Genomic DNA, 13655 nt, shown 5'->3' on the forward strand with positions numbered 1-13655 from the left:
GGTTTAGATATATCTCATCCTTTATTTGGCTTTGCAAAAGTGAAGCTTAGTGTTTGCATTTACAATAATTTAAGTGGTAATCATTTGTGACCATTTGGAAAATAAAATCTTTTCAAACTCATTGATTTCATAACCTCTCTGCATCACTTTTAAAGTTTAGCTTAACCAACCAATACATGTGTTTAAATAAAATAAATCTTTGTGATTGTGTTATAAGGAGATGAACACATGGATGCATAAATGGATGGATGGATGGGTGGATGGGTGGATGGATAAATTTAGTATGTTTCTTTTTGAAAGTATCGAGATACTTTAATAAGTTATCAATTTGAAATAGTTCTATAAATGGTCCATCTAACTTCAGAGTCTTTCTTAATATACTGACTTGACAATGACATTTGATATATATTGGTCCAAACTCATAATGTTTTTTTCCCATTAGTTGAGTCATTCACAAACCTTATTGTTATGTAGTATATACTTAAATACATAGCAATACAGAAAATAGAACATTGGTTTCCCAATCTGAGTTTCTGGTCTGCTATTTCTAAGCATTACATCCTTTGTTAGTTGTTTGATATCCCTGATCCTAGGTGACTTCATCTATGAAATGGAGAGAGTGATATTGACTTCTAAAAGCTGTTGTAGGAAGAAAATGAGTTCGAGTTTGATTATATATGTAAAAATACTTTGTATGCCAATATTGGTCAACGTTCCCAGTTTCTGAGACATATTTTATACTTTAATGTTTTTGAAATACAGCTATATCTTGCAGTCATAAAATGCAATTTTGTTTTCTTTCAATACAATTATTAAATCGATCATGCTTTTTACAATCGTGAATGTAGAAAATTGAAGAATATGTAACAGTTTTAAGCCTCATTTTTAGTATTTGTATGAATTCTTATTAATGATAACTTTACATATCTACCTTATGATGTAAAAAATTAAGAAGCGAATGGGAAACAATAACAAAACTTTTATAATTAACAGGAAAAATAATGTTTAAATTGTAGATATTTATATGTAGAAGTCTTATGCTGTAAACCATGACTACTTGATTTACATTACTTTACAAGTTCCCAGAACATGAAACAATATGTAAATAATTTCCAATACATTTAAAACTCATAAATAAAAAAGATTTACTTTAATTAGAAAATGTGATGCACAGAGTGTTGAGATGTATTTGTCACCTACAAGGCATTTTGATGTTATCTCTGTTTTTATTCTTGTTTAAAATGATTTTTTTTAATTCCCATTGGGCTGGAACTAAAGAATAGCGCCTTGACACATTGTATTTTATTCTGGGATAGTCTGTGATTTCACAAATCTGTCTCCAATGACTTATGACAATGTTCAGAAATATGAAGAACTATACTTTAAGCTTGACATCTACTATTAATTTTGGAAACTGAATGTTGGATATGCTTTTATTGGATCACCAAAGAGGAGACTGATAATGAGGAGATTAGCTTGTTGTTTCTTTGCATAAACTTGTTACATGAATTTGAATTCAGAAGCGATAGATATGCCAATTTTTATTGTAAGGTAAGAAGGTACAAATCAGGTAAATCATAAATTAAATATTCAAATAATAAAAGAATGCACAAATATTAGTATTTGTTGACTGTGATGCAGTTTTTCAACTTTGAAATTCTCTGCAAAGTAATATTAATACTTGTTAGTGGACTGAAACATAAGTTTTTCAACTCTGAAGCTCTTAGAAATAGCACAAAGGGTATAACAAAGTAGAAGCCACAGAAAGGAGAAAAAAATCTAGCTTTGAAGTGAAGCTTCAATATAAATTAGGTGAGAAATATATAAATTATATATATAAATATATAAAGTTAGATATATAAATATATAAAATTTAGAGAAAATTTAAGGGATGTTTCCTATGTAAAGCTTTTGAAAGAAAATTAGAAATATATGCAGATTCCAGAGTATGTAAATATTATAAATTTTAATTTGTAAAATTAATTTGTATTTGTGTTTAAATAAAGAAATCAGATACATAGAAATCATTATAAACACCCAGACTGTGAGTTGTGTCCATATGTATAACTCTTCTTATGACCTGCCTTTGAATTAAAGAATTGACAAATCTGCAATGTGCCATTGGAATAAATACCTTCTGGTCTCTATTTTTGAGATTTTAGGGAAAATTTTATTTAGAGGATCCTCCGTGTGGGTGACATTACTGAAAACAGACAATCAGATACTTGCCAATGGAGAAGAATATTCTTCAGATTTCACTTCCTCGCCTGCAATGTCATCAATGTCCGAAAAAGAGTCCTTTAATCCAACTTCCGTATTTGCATGTTACCACAGAATCTAGACATGCCACTTTGTTTATTAAACATCTGTGAGCCCTTCCCATGGTTTACACTTTTTACTATTCCAAAGGCATTCTTTACATGAGAAGCAAAAGTACATCCTAGGACACAGTTAATAAAAATTGTGGAAATATCCATATATTTGGAAAACTCTTCTGATAAGTTCTGATAAGGGAACTGACAGAAGAAAATGGTCTAAATAGGGATAAATAACTTGCTTCCTATGCCCATCTGTCTTATTTTCTATTGGAAGCCTTCCTCAAGCTTAAAAATAAAAAAGAACATCTATTTTGGAGATGGGCGACACATTTTTTCCTAGCAGCAACTCAAAACATGATGAGTAATTTGGAAAAGAACTGTCAAATCTACCAGCTGCCTTGCTTGTGAAGCAGAGCCCTGCTCCGTTTTCTATCATATATACCATATGCTAGATGCTGACTGCCTCCAGTATGCACAGGAAAAGCTGTGTGCATCAGGTGAAACTTGTTTAAAATATCAAAAACTGATAATACACAACTTTATGGACTCTTCTATGTATATCCTTATTTAGTGACTTGAAAGGATGTGTTCTTTTGATGGAAGAACATAATTGACCACACAAGAGTTTGTAGGTATTTAGAAATATGTATATATTAGGCAAAATTTCCAAAATTTTATTATTTAAAAGAAGCAGCCATGATTCTAAACGAAAATCTATAGGCACATTGTTTTTTTCGATCTTTTTGCTGCTTAAACACAAAAATAAATATATCCTCATTTTAGAAAGTTCTCTTTTGAGTTGAAGTGCAGTTTTGTTTAACATGCTGTAAAACACATTATTGAGACCACCAAGAGGTCCAATAAAAAGTGAGTATTGAAAAATTCATTCAGGGAAAATTATAAAGTAGACATTACTTACAGAATAAGGCAATTGATATTTTTGACACCACCACCCTCTACCCCACCTTGAAATCTGGAAAATGTTATGTGCTGTATATAATTTAACTTAGTATTGGAAATATCCTAGGTTTTCTTTTTTTTAATCAGAAAACATGTAGGTATTATATATGAACCCTTTCATGTCAAGATCCACTTGTCTGCAAAAGACATCTTGAGTGTGTCTTGAAAGAAAACCTATACTTTTATTCCCTGCAGACTTCCTTCTTTGGACAAGCTGTTACCCCATGACCCGAGGTAATCATCTCCCTCCTACAAGCGCTTAATGTTTCCTGCACCTGGCGCTAATTAGCTACCTTATGCAGAGTCCAATTTAATTTTTATTAAGCATCACGTTTTTCATTGCTCCATATGTTTTGATTAAATAGTAGGTTAAAAAATGCATTCTGTTTTGTCTTGTACATTCCAACAGAGTTTCCATAATGTGAAACATTTAAAATAAGCTAATGCTAATTATTAAAGTGAAAAACAAGTGCTAGTTACTTCTCATGGTTGGGTGGTTTTAGTCACTGACTTGAATCTTCTACAAGGGCCTTGTGTGTTGGACAGTGTCTGTTCATTCATTGCCTCTAAAGAAGATAGGTATAAAATTATCAAGCCTATTTTTTTCAGAACTTGGGGAAAATGTTGGATTGCTTTAGTACTGGAATGTTACTATAGTGAAGTCTGAGGCTTGTAGAATATTTTTATCTTTGGCTGAGATTCCATGTTACTATTTGAATGCCAGGGTAGTCCTTTCTTCCGTAACTTTGCTGGATTGTATCTTGGTCCTGACCACCCTGTCGTGAACATTCCTAGGACACAAGCCCCTTGAATATGTAGATTCATGCTTTAATTTATTATATTCAAGAGTGTTTCCTTCTCTTGTATCTTTGACTAATTTTTTGTCTCACTTTTTTCTGTCTCCCATGAGTTATATCGGCTTTTCTTTTTCTTAATTCCATATTCATTCAATTCAGTATAATAACTTTGAAGTCATCATTTTTATTTTATATTGTTTGATTTCTTTTTTTTAAATTTATTTATACTGATGGGGAGAGAAAAAAGAGCATGAGCAGGGGAGGGGCAGAGAGAGAGAGAGAGAGAGAGAGAGAGAGAGAGAATCTCAAACAGGCTCTGAACTGGCAGTGCAGGGTGGTGCTTAAACTCATGAATCATAGATCATGATCTGAGTGGAAACCAAGAGTCAGACATTTAACTGACTGGATCACCCAGGTGCCCCATATTGTCTGGTTTCTGAATGCCTGTATTATCCCCTTAACTGTTTTAATTGAAATGTTATCATTTTTGTGTTTTCAAAAATATTTCTTTAATTTTATTTTCTCTTTGTTCATTTCTTTGCTAACTTTAAATATGATATTCTTCATCTCCAGTTGCCTTTGAGCTCTTTTATTTCTCTTCAAGGATTTTTTTTTTTTAGTTTGACTCTTTTAACAAAGAGAGACCCTGTCATATGAAATTTCATTTAGTCTTTGGACAATTAGTGTAAAGTATTTCTGTGTTTCTTTGGGTAATTCTTTGAAGATAGAGTTTTTTTTTCTTTCTTTGACTAATTGAATATTTTTATGTCAATAATTAAACAATTATTGTACAGTTTATTTTGTTCTACATAGATATTGTTTTAGAACCTACCTGATTATTAATCATTTAGTTAAATACTGAAAATTATAGTTTTCGTGCTTGGAGAAGAGAAAGTGGGAAGTAATAGTGTCATTCAATAACTTCTACAAGGACTGATATCTTGGATATTTTATCAAAAAAGAAGTTGTTTCTTCTTGGTATGCTGGTGTTCCTGGTGGTACACAGCAAATCTCTTTAAGTTATAAGCTCTCTGTAGTCCATATAAAACTTTCTCTTCATCTTTCTTCATAATTCATGCTTCATAATAAAAAATAATTTTAGGTGTATGACTTTTCTACTGCTACATAACAAATTACCACAAATTGAGCAACTTCATTAGCACCCATTTATCAGGCCACAGGTCCTAGGTTAGTAGTCAAAATGGGCTCATCTAAGTCTTTAGCTTAGCATCCCACAGGCCAAAATCAAGGTTTTGAGCAGGCTGAGCTCTTCTCTGGAAATTCTCCAGAGAGAATTCATTCAGGTTGGTTGGCAGAATTAAGTTCTTTGTGTCTGTAGGATTAAAGTCCCCATGTCCTTTTTGGCTTCCAGCAATGGGTTACTCTCAGTTCAATTGCCAGACTTTGTACATGGCCCCCACAACCTTCAAAGTCAGAAATGGTCTGTTGAGGGGCACCTGGGTGGCTCAGTCGGTTAAGCGTCCAGCTTCAGCTCAGGTCATGATCTCACGGTTTATGGGTTCGAGCCACGCATTGGGCTCTGTGGTGACAGCTAGGTCAGAGCCTGGAGCCTGCTTCAGATTCTGTATCTCCCTCCCTCTGACCCTCCCCTACTCAAGCTGTCTCTCAAAATAAATTAAAAAAAAATTTTAATTAAAAAAAAAGAAATGGTCTGTTGAATCTTCCATATGATTTGCTGTCAGTCTCTCTGACTTCCCACTCTGTTATCAGCTAGGGAAAATTTCCTGATGGAAACCTCTCATGTAATTAGGTTAGGCATTCTCTCTATCTTAAGGTCAACTGATTAGTAGCCTTAATTACATTACAAAATTCCTTTTGTCATGTAACATAACACAATCATTGGACTATCTGCAGAAAGTAAAATTCATGAAGGCCAACCTACAATTTGGCCATTGACCGTAGGCTTGGTTTTTCCTTTCCTTTGCTACCTTCTCTTCAATTTCTGAATGGTAACTGGTTGTCTACAAAGTCACATCTCATATTTCTCAAGTCTCTTTATTGATTCTAAATTTTCTTCTTCTCATCTAAGAACCATGGGTGGGACTTTCACAATGTTGACATTGTTTTTGTGAAATTGGTATTGATAGAAGATTGTGGATGGAGGCTAGTTGGCCTCTACCAAACTTCCTCATTTTCTCCAGACTTGACTATGTTTGTTGAGGGTACTTCACTATTCGTGGCTTGGGGCTGTGGTAATTTTTTCTATGTTATTAGTTTCTCTTGTAGTAAATAGAGGAAAGTGGAACAATAGCCCTTTACTCCATTATCTTAACCCAAGTATCAAAAAGCTTAACTACTCATTAATGTTGGAGTTTATTCAAATAAGAATAAAATAAACACTAAATATATTAACTTAGCCATTAAAGTAATATAAATACCAAACATCAAAATAATATAATACTCTGGACTTAAATAGCTTTAGAAGATAAATATTAAGAGATTTCACTGGCTATTGCCAGAAAGAAATAGCATGAACATTTTAGTGACACCTTCTAAGGAAGTCAAAATTTTCATTTATATAATTTATAGTAATTTGTAGACAGACAGACATCATGATACATATATGTGTGTATATGTGTACCATAAAACAGATAGTATGATATGCATTACACCAAAAATTATAAGCATGACATCTGAACTATGACACTACTTATTTAAATATATTAAATGTCACTTAAGGGAATAGTACATAATTAGATGCATTAAAAATATATAAGCTACCAAGTTAAATTACATTTTGAGTTAAAATATATCTGGATGCCTTTTAAAATCTCTCTTATGGCAAGCATTGCTTTCCAGATTTATTAGGGATATTATTTTCATGTGTCCTACAAACCATTAGCTCTTTGTTAGTAAATACATTGTTGTATTTATCTTTCTGCTGCCTCTAGGTCTAGCATAACACTTACATGTGGTAGGGGCACGCCAAATGTTGCTGCAGTTAATTGATACACACATATGCATACATAGGTAATATTTGCCTAGAAAATGTTTATGCAAGCAGCTTTAAATAGTGCTATAAAAAGATTAAGCAACATTAATGGTAACAGGCCAATCACATAGTCCCCATTCTGCTAGTAGGAGATAAAATACAACAAAAAGAAGGCACTAATGAGTTAGGATGGTGCCTTACTAAGCGTGTAATTAATGTTATTAAGAAACATTGCAGTTGCATATTAAAATTCCGTTAACTAAGCAGCCCTTCAGCATCAGTACATTTGTTTCTTGGTTGCAAGTTCTTTTTTTTTTTCTTTTCTTTTTTTCTGATTGGCATCTTCATGCAATCTTTTTCTAAAAAAAAAAAAATGAGATAATGGGATGTGATCAGCTTTCATGGTTTAACTCAAGTGCTGACATGACAGTTCTGGCAAGTTGACAGGTTAAGTGAGTGAAAATGGATGTCTTGTCTCACCATTGACTTGAAGAATCCCCTCCTCACCCCCATACTTATGGCCCCTTCTCTCTGCAGTGTGAAAAGTCTAGTTTCCCAGGTTAGGATCTAGATAAGTGTTTCTCATTATTCATTAAACTATTCTCTCTCTGTTGGTGAAAAATGAGATATAAAATATAATGCAAATATTGCCTTTTTTGATAATTCATTAGGTTTTCAGCTAATAGTGTTTTTTTTGAGGATGAGCATTCCCTTAGAGAAAACAAAATTTTATTTTGTTCTCAATATTTTAGTCAATCAGGAAAGCAAGTAGAAAAGTAAAACCACCATCGGTAAGGGATAGGATAATACAGTAAAATGTGCTCAACAATTCAGAATTTGTTTAAAATTTTGTCAGAATTTTCTAGGCATTCTTAATATATAATTTTTATAGAATTTGGAAAGCCTATGAAATTTGCACGTTGAACCTCAGAATTATTTCCTGTAGTTACATGGTTTCCTGTACTTACCTCTAATCAAAGTGAAATCTGTTTTAGTAACCTGGAATAGATTAAAATGATCTGTAAGCATATCAAAGTTATTACTTTTGGAATTAACTATTATATTTATTGCAATGTAGAAATATTTAATACTGTTAGAGAATTAAATTGGACTTGCTAAAACCAATGAAGATTATTTACATGGAAAAATACCATGGTTCCACCATAATCCTTCACTTTAACAAACAGACTGATTTTTCGAAGGTGGTCATGAAGATTGGTCGGGGTAATAATTGTTGCATTCTGAGAAACATATCTCTAATATAATTCATGCCTTTTTCCCTCTGTGAAGAACAACTTTCTCTTCCTTATCCACTTTATTTCAAAGAACTATTCAGTCTGTCTCTCTCTCCCTCATTCCTTCTCTCTCTCCTCTTCTCTTCATGCTTTCCCCAGTTGTTGGAGACAGACTGAACAAGTTATTGTCATAATGGTAGGACATCCTGTACTGCAACCCTCATTCCTCATGTTGCATCATACTTGATTGTTACCATGTGAGTTTCCACAGTACCAATGAGTTCCAGAGAACAGAGATCTTAGAACATCAGCCCCTAGCACAAAATAAAACCAATAAATGCTTGTTTAAAATAATTGAATAGTATTATGAGTTAAAGTGCCAACCAATATCTGAGTTCATTTCTAGTATAATTTTATAACCATGGTGTTTTCCAATAATGTGTTGTCTTTAAAAAAATTAGGACCAAATCCAAAATAGCTATGTGCATATAGTTGTTTATTATAACAGTTTTTATGTGCTTGTCTATAAAATCCAAATGTCAAGATATTTTGAACCAAATGAATTTACTCTTTTCAAAGGCATTCTATGCACTCTTGATAACCATAGAATTATTTCATTTTGATATTATTGTTCCTTTTCAGGGAGGAGTATATTATGCGTGACTATAAATTTTTCAAAAAATAGTTTTAACCACTATTATCAAACATGTATACTTTTGTATGTGTGCCACATATACTACTAAAACTTGGTACTTTCAACCCTCCTTGGAATTGCTTCCTACATATATAGGAGGCCTCTTACATGATTTTATAGTCACACTGTATAATTCATTTGACTAACTCAATAGCCTCATGTGATCATCAGATTTTTGAATGGCCATGAGTTGCTTTTAGATTTCTAGCTATTATTTGAACTGTCAAAAAGAAGGCTTACCACAATCAATAAAGAATAATTCAAAAATTAAAGAGTAATAAAAGCACTTCAAAAATGTAAAGAGTAATAGCTTCATGATTGCAACATGTCTTTATTCTTACAGGGTTGAATGCAATTTGTATATGTGAGACCTTCATAGGTAGAGAGTAGAATGCAAATCTGAATAGGTGCAGTGCATAAGAATTGTGAGTTCCTGTAGTCATTCTCTTGCCTCTGAACATTTTCTTTACTCTTTGTATTTATGAAAGCGGCATGCTATTTAGTACTTTTACTTTTTCATTTAGACAGTAAAGAAGCATATCTACATGTGTAAATAGATAGATAGATAAAGAGATATTAGATTATTGAAATTCACATATATGGATAGACAATTATTAGATTCTTAAGTTGTTATTAAAATAAAAGGTATAGATATCAGTGTTTTATCATGGAATAAGAATTTTTAATATTAGCCAAAAGTAAGGTACTGGCTAAGAAAGAAGACGTAGCACTCATCTAGAAGAGTTATTGCCATTAACTCAGTTGGAAAGAGATTAACTGCAAAGGTAGATAATTTAGCAAGTTGATCACTTGTATTCCTTGAAAATAATGACAAATGGATAGAATGTGATTAAACAGACTTTATAAACATAATTATTTTAAATCCTATATCCCTAAATTATGCTTTCCATTATAAATTCACTGCTTCCTCTGAGATGAATTATGTGTTAATAAGCTTCAAATCAAATATTTTTATGACATTATGCATTTCCAATAATACTAACAGAAATTCTTTTGAAGTCAAATGAAGTATTAAGTAGTAAAAATTAAACAGAATTAAGTAAGCTGAAGAACAATCATTTATCAATTAGAAGTCAGTCTATTCTGATGATAAACTAGATAAACATTCATCTCTTATTCCTGCTTTATATTGCATTTTAATGAAATGACTTTTTACTTTTATTGTTGGTGGGAGTAAGCCTATTAACTAATATTTTGCAAGAACATCTAGAATTGGTTGTTACACAATTCCTCTATTTTTCGGCATTGGCTTTATCACTCTCACATGGTGGCTACCCATTGATAGTCTTTGTGTTATAAGTTTCCAATGTGCAGTAAGGGGGCCTTCCCTACAGAGGGGTATATCAGAATCAGTTGAGAGATTTTCTTCAAGTAATATATTTTCTTTGGAATGACTCCATTCAAATTACTACAATAGTGAGTCACTGTTGCTGGTGGGAGTGTGTCATATCCTTCTGGTATGATATGATGGAAAAAACATTGAGGATTTGCTTGAGATCAAGAACACTTTTTTCCCCTCTATTTCAAGACACTCATTTAGTGTTCCCTATTTGGAGCGTTTCCAGGCCAAATAAAGATACTGTTTCAACACAAAATGATAGCCCCCCATTCCAGGAAGACACTTCGGCAGGGGGGAAATAGAGAAAAACAGCCATGCAAGCAAGAGCAGGTACTTTAAGGTGGGAAGAACACAAGAAAAGTACAACATAGAGTATGTTCAGGTTAATCATTGTCACCAACGTGGATCAAAGGGTAATAGATAACAAGATGGGTGAACCACAAGAACAAGGAAATGCATGTGGGAGTGATTGAAAGTAGGTGGTTTGCTGAACTACTGGAGTCAGTTTGGGACAAGTATCAGGATGGTAAAACTTTGGACCAGTTAATGGAAGCCAGAATGCTACACTGAGGAGAATAATTTGCAAACTTGCAAAGGCAAACTGTAGAAAAAGGACTTTAGGTTTTTGAATAGAAAGTGACTTGAAATAAGTATACTTAAGGTTGTACTTTTAAGTAGTACAGAAAGGGCAAGATCATAGGTTTTCTGCTATTATAACAAAGCGAATATTTAGGAAAACAATATGCCATATTGGAAGCCTTAGCATGTAATTCTTCCTCTTCTCTTTGGTACTAGAGGTGACAAATCATTTATGGTTTGAAGTTAGATAAGTAATCTAAAGGCCCAATGTTTAAGAGATACAACAATGGCATTAGCTGGACCATAAGGCAAACCTGTCTTCCAATCTAGTGCTTTAATCTTGAAAACCCTTTGTGCTCTTATGGGATCTAGTTTGCTGATCTTCGTATCATAATGGTAGCAGTTAATACATAGGGTTCTTTGAATATTAAATGACACAATGCCTGAGAATGGTTTGGCGTACTCCCTGACATTTAATAAGCATTCAATTAATGTTAATTATTGTTGTATTCAGCAATTTATGGCTCAACAAATCCTTAACACAAGCGTATGACAAATAAGTGTGTTTTTCAAACATGCTTATAGAATATATTAGACTTTAACAAGCAAGAAATATTAAATAGCAGAAAGAACCATTTTCTACTTCTTTAAGATACAAATTTCAAAATGTTTATTATTACAAAATAAGAAGCTTATTCAGTCAGGCAAAAATTATACCCAAACAAAGATCTGCTGAGCGTGCCTGTAACCATCCTGTCACATATTAATGTATGCAACTACTGCATGACTATCTCCATGTTCATGCCTGCCATAGAAAGTCATATTTTCCTGTAAAAACAACTCGGAACATGATGTGATTAACCTTTGGGTCCCCATCCCCTCATCTCCAAGCCCACCTCATGCATGGCCTATGCTTCCTACTCCTGTTCAGCCATCTGATTTCCATAACACCCACTCACTTCCACCAGCGGGACATTAGCATAACAGAGCTGTAGCGTGACTTTGATTGAAGCCAGCTTGGGCTGAATGCAGTATCAAAGCATAATTTAGCAGAAATCAAATCTAATTTACTGTGCATTGTATTTAAATTTTCAAAAATGCAGTTTCAAGTGAACAATACCAGACCTCTAATCTTAATTGACCTTTATATATTTGGATATACTTCTCTGGAAAGCACACAGCATGTTCCTCTTCAAAAGCTATTGTTTTTAACCTGTGAGTATCAGTTGAACATGGAATTGTACCACTGTTTTCTTCATCTCATTACTTGGTATAGCTGTAACAATAAGGTATAATCACTTAACAGATTAAGCAACTCTGTTATTACATCGCAGCCACGAAAGATTTGTCTCTTGCTTTTGGATTTTAGGGAGGATATAAATATGTATTTTATAGTCTTCTGTCTTGAAATATGTAAGAGAATTGCCATTTCTGTAAGTAGCATATTCTTCTGGAGTTTATAACCCAACCTCTTAATTCACATTGGGTTTAAATGTGTGTTTTGAATTGTCATCTTGAGGACCCAATCATGTTTTTTATGTTTAATGAGAGCCATCATAGAAAATCCATTTTATGTATAGCACACTTTGTGCTACCGTGCTGCATTGATGAAATACCACCTCTCTGCCTGCTCCCTCCCATTGGGGCCATCAGCCAAGCACTGCCTTTTCAAACCATTTATACTGCCACCTGGCAGAAATACTGAAAATGTGAAATGTAAGCAGAAGAATTATTGATGCAGTTTTTCATTTTAAAACCTCAAAAATAAATTCCTTCAGCTGATATCCCTTCACAGGAGATGGCAATATAGATCTTGAGCAGAGAGAGTCCGCAGAAGTAAAAGTGATTGATGCAATTCGTTTGGTGGCCCAAATGAAAGTGACAGTAGGAAAGGATGTACATTTTCAGAGACTTCAATACTTTTAAATGTTTTGCTTAGCTTTGATGTGTTTATTTTTGTTTGTTTGTTTGTTTAATTTTAGACATGATAAGGTGAGTCCTGTTCCAGTGTGGCTTAAGTTCTGGTGAGAGGAGACTTTTTGGTACATTAGAAATAGAGTATATTTATAACAATTTGGAATGATAATACAGTATAAATAAACATCACATGAAAGAATCCTTGACAGCATGAACAACACACATGGTGATAGTATTTTGTTAGAGGTCTTTTAAAAAGTTCGATATTGGGTAAAAACAAAAAAATATGATTTCCTGGCCTTCTTAGGTTATATCATTCATTAGTGGTAAATGTTACATCATAATATTGCAGAATTTCTTTGTCCTTTAAGAGTTCTGATGAAATGTTCTCTTTAGGTGCTACCATGACTAATGGTCCTCAACTGGATTTTTGTCCTAGCTTGCTAAGATTTTCCAGCTTCATATCTGTCCTTTCTCTTTTAGAAAGAACATTCTATCTAAAACACAAATTGTATTACATCTTTCTTGTATAAACATTTTTGATCAGGTCTCCATAACTTTCAGGGCAAAATTTAAGTTCTTTTAGCACAAATTATCTGTCCCTATTTATAACACTTCTGTATCTCCGATTTTTTATTCTTATGATCATTTACCCTTCGCCGACACATCCAGCCCCTCCCATCTCTGTCTTATGTCTGCTTCTCTCTGTTCCAAGTGACCTCCTACTTGTGCTTCAAAACACAACCGCCATAGCCCTTTCTGGCATCTTCCTCTTCCATCTTCATCACCTGGTCTATTTGCTGCTCTTCCACACTTTCTCACCCAATGCCCACTGCTTTTTG

General features: G+C 33.3%; 1 protein-coding gene across 1 annotated transcript in view; it reads left to right on the top strand.

Moving 5' to 3' along the window:
- Positions 1-13655, top strand: part of ROBO2 (roundabout guidance receptor 2) — a 591892-nt gene that overhangs the window by 461979 nt on the left and 116258 nt on the right. The window lies entirely within an intron of this gene.

The sequence above is a fragment of the Suricata suricatta genome, chromosome 5 (genome assembly GCF_006229205.1).
Source record: "Suricata suricatta isolate VVHF042 chromosome 5, meerkat_22Aug2017_6uvM2_HiC, whole genome shotgun sequence".
In the NCBI taxonomy this organism is placed as follows: Eukaryota; Metazoa; Chordata; class Mammalia; order Carnivora; family Herpestidae; genus Suricata; species Suricata suricatta.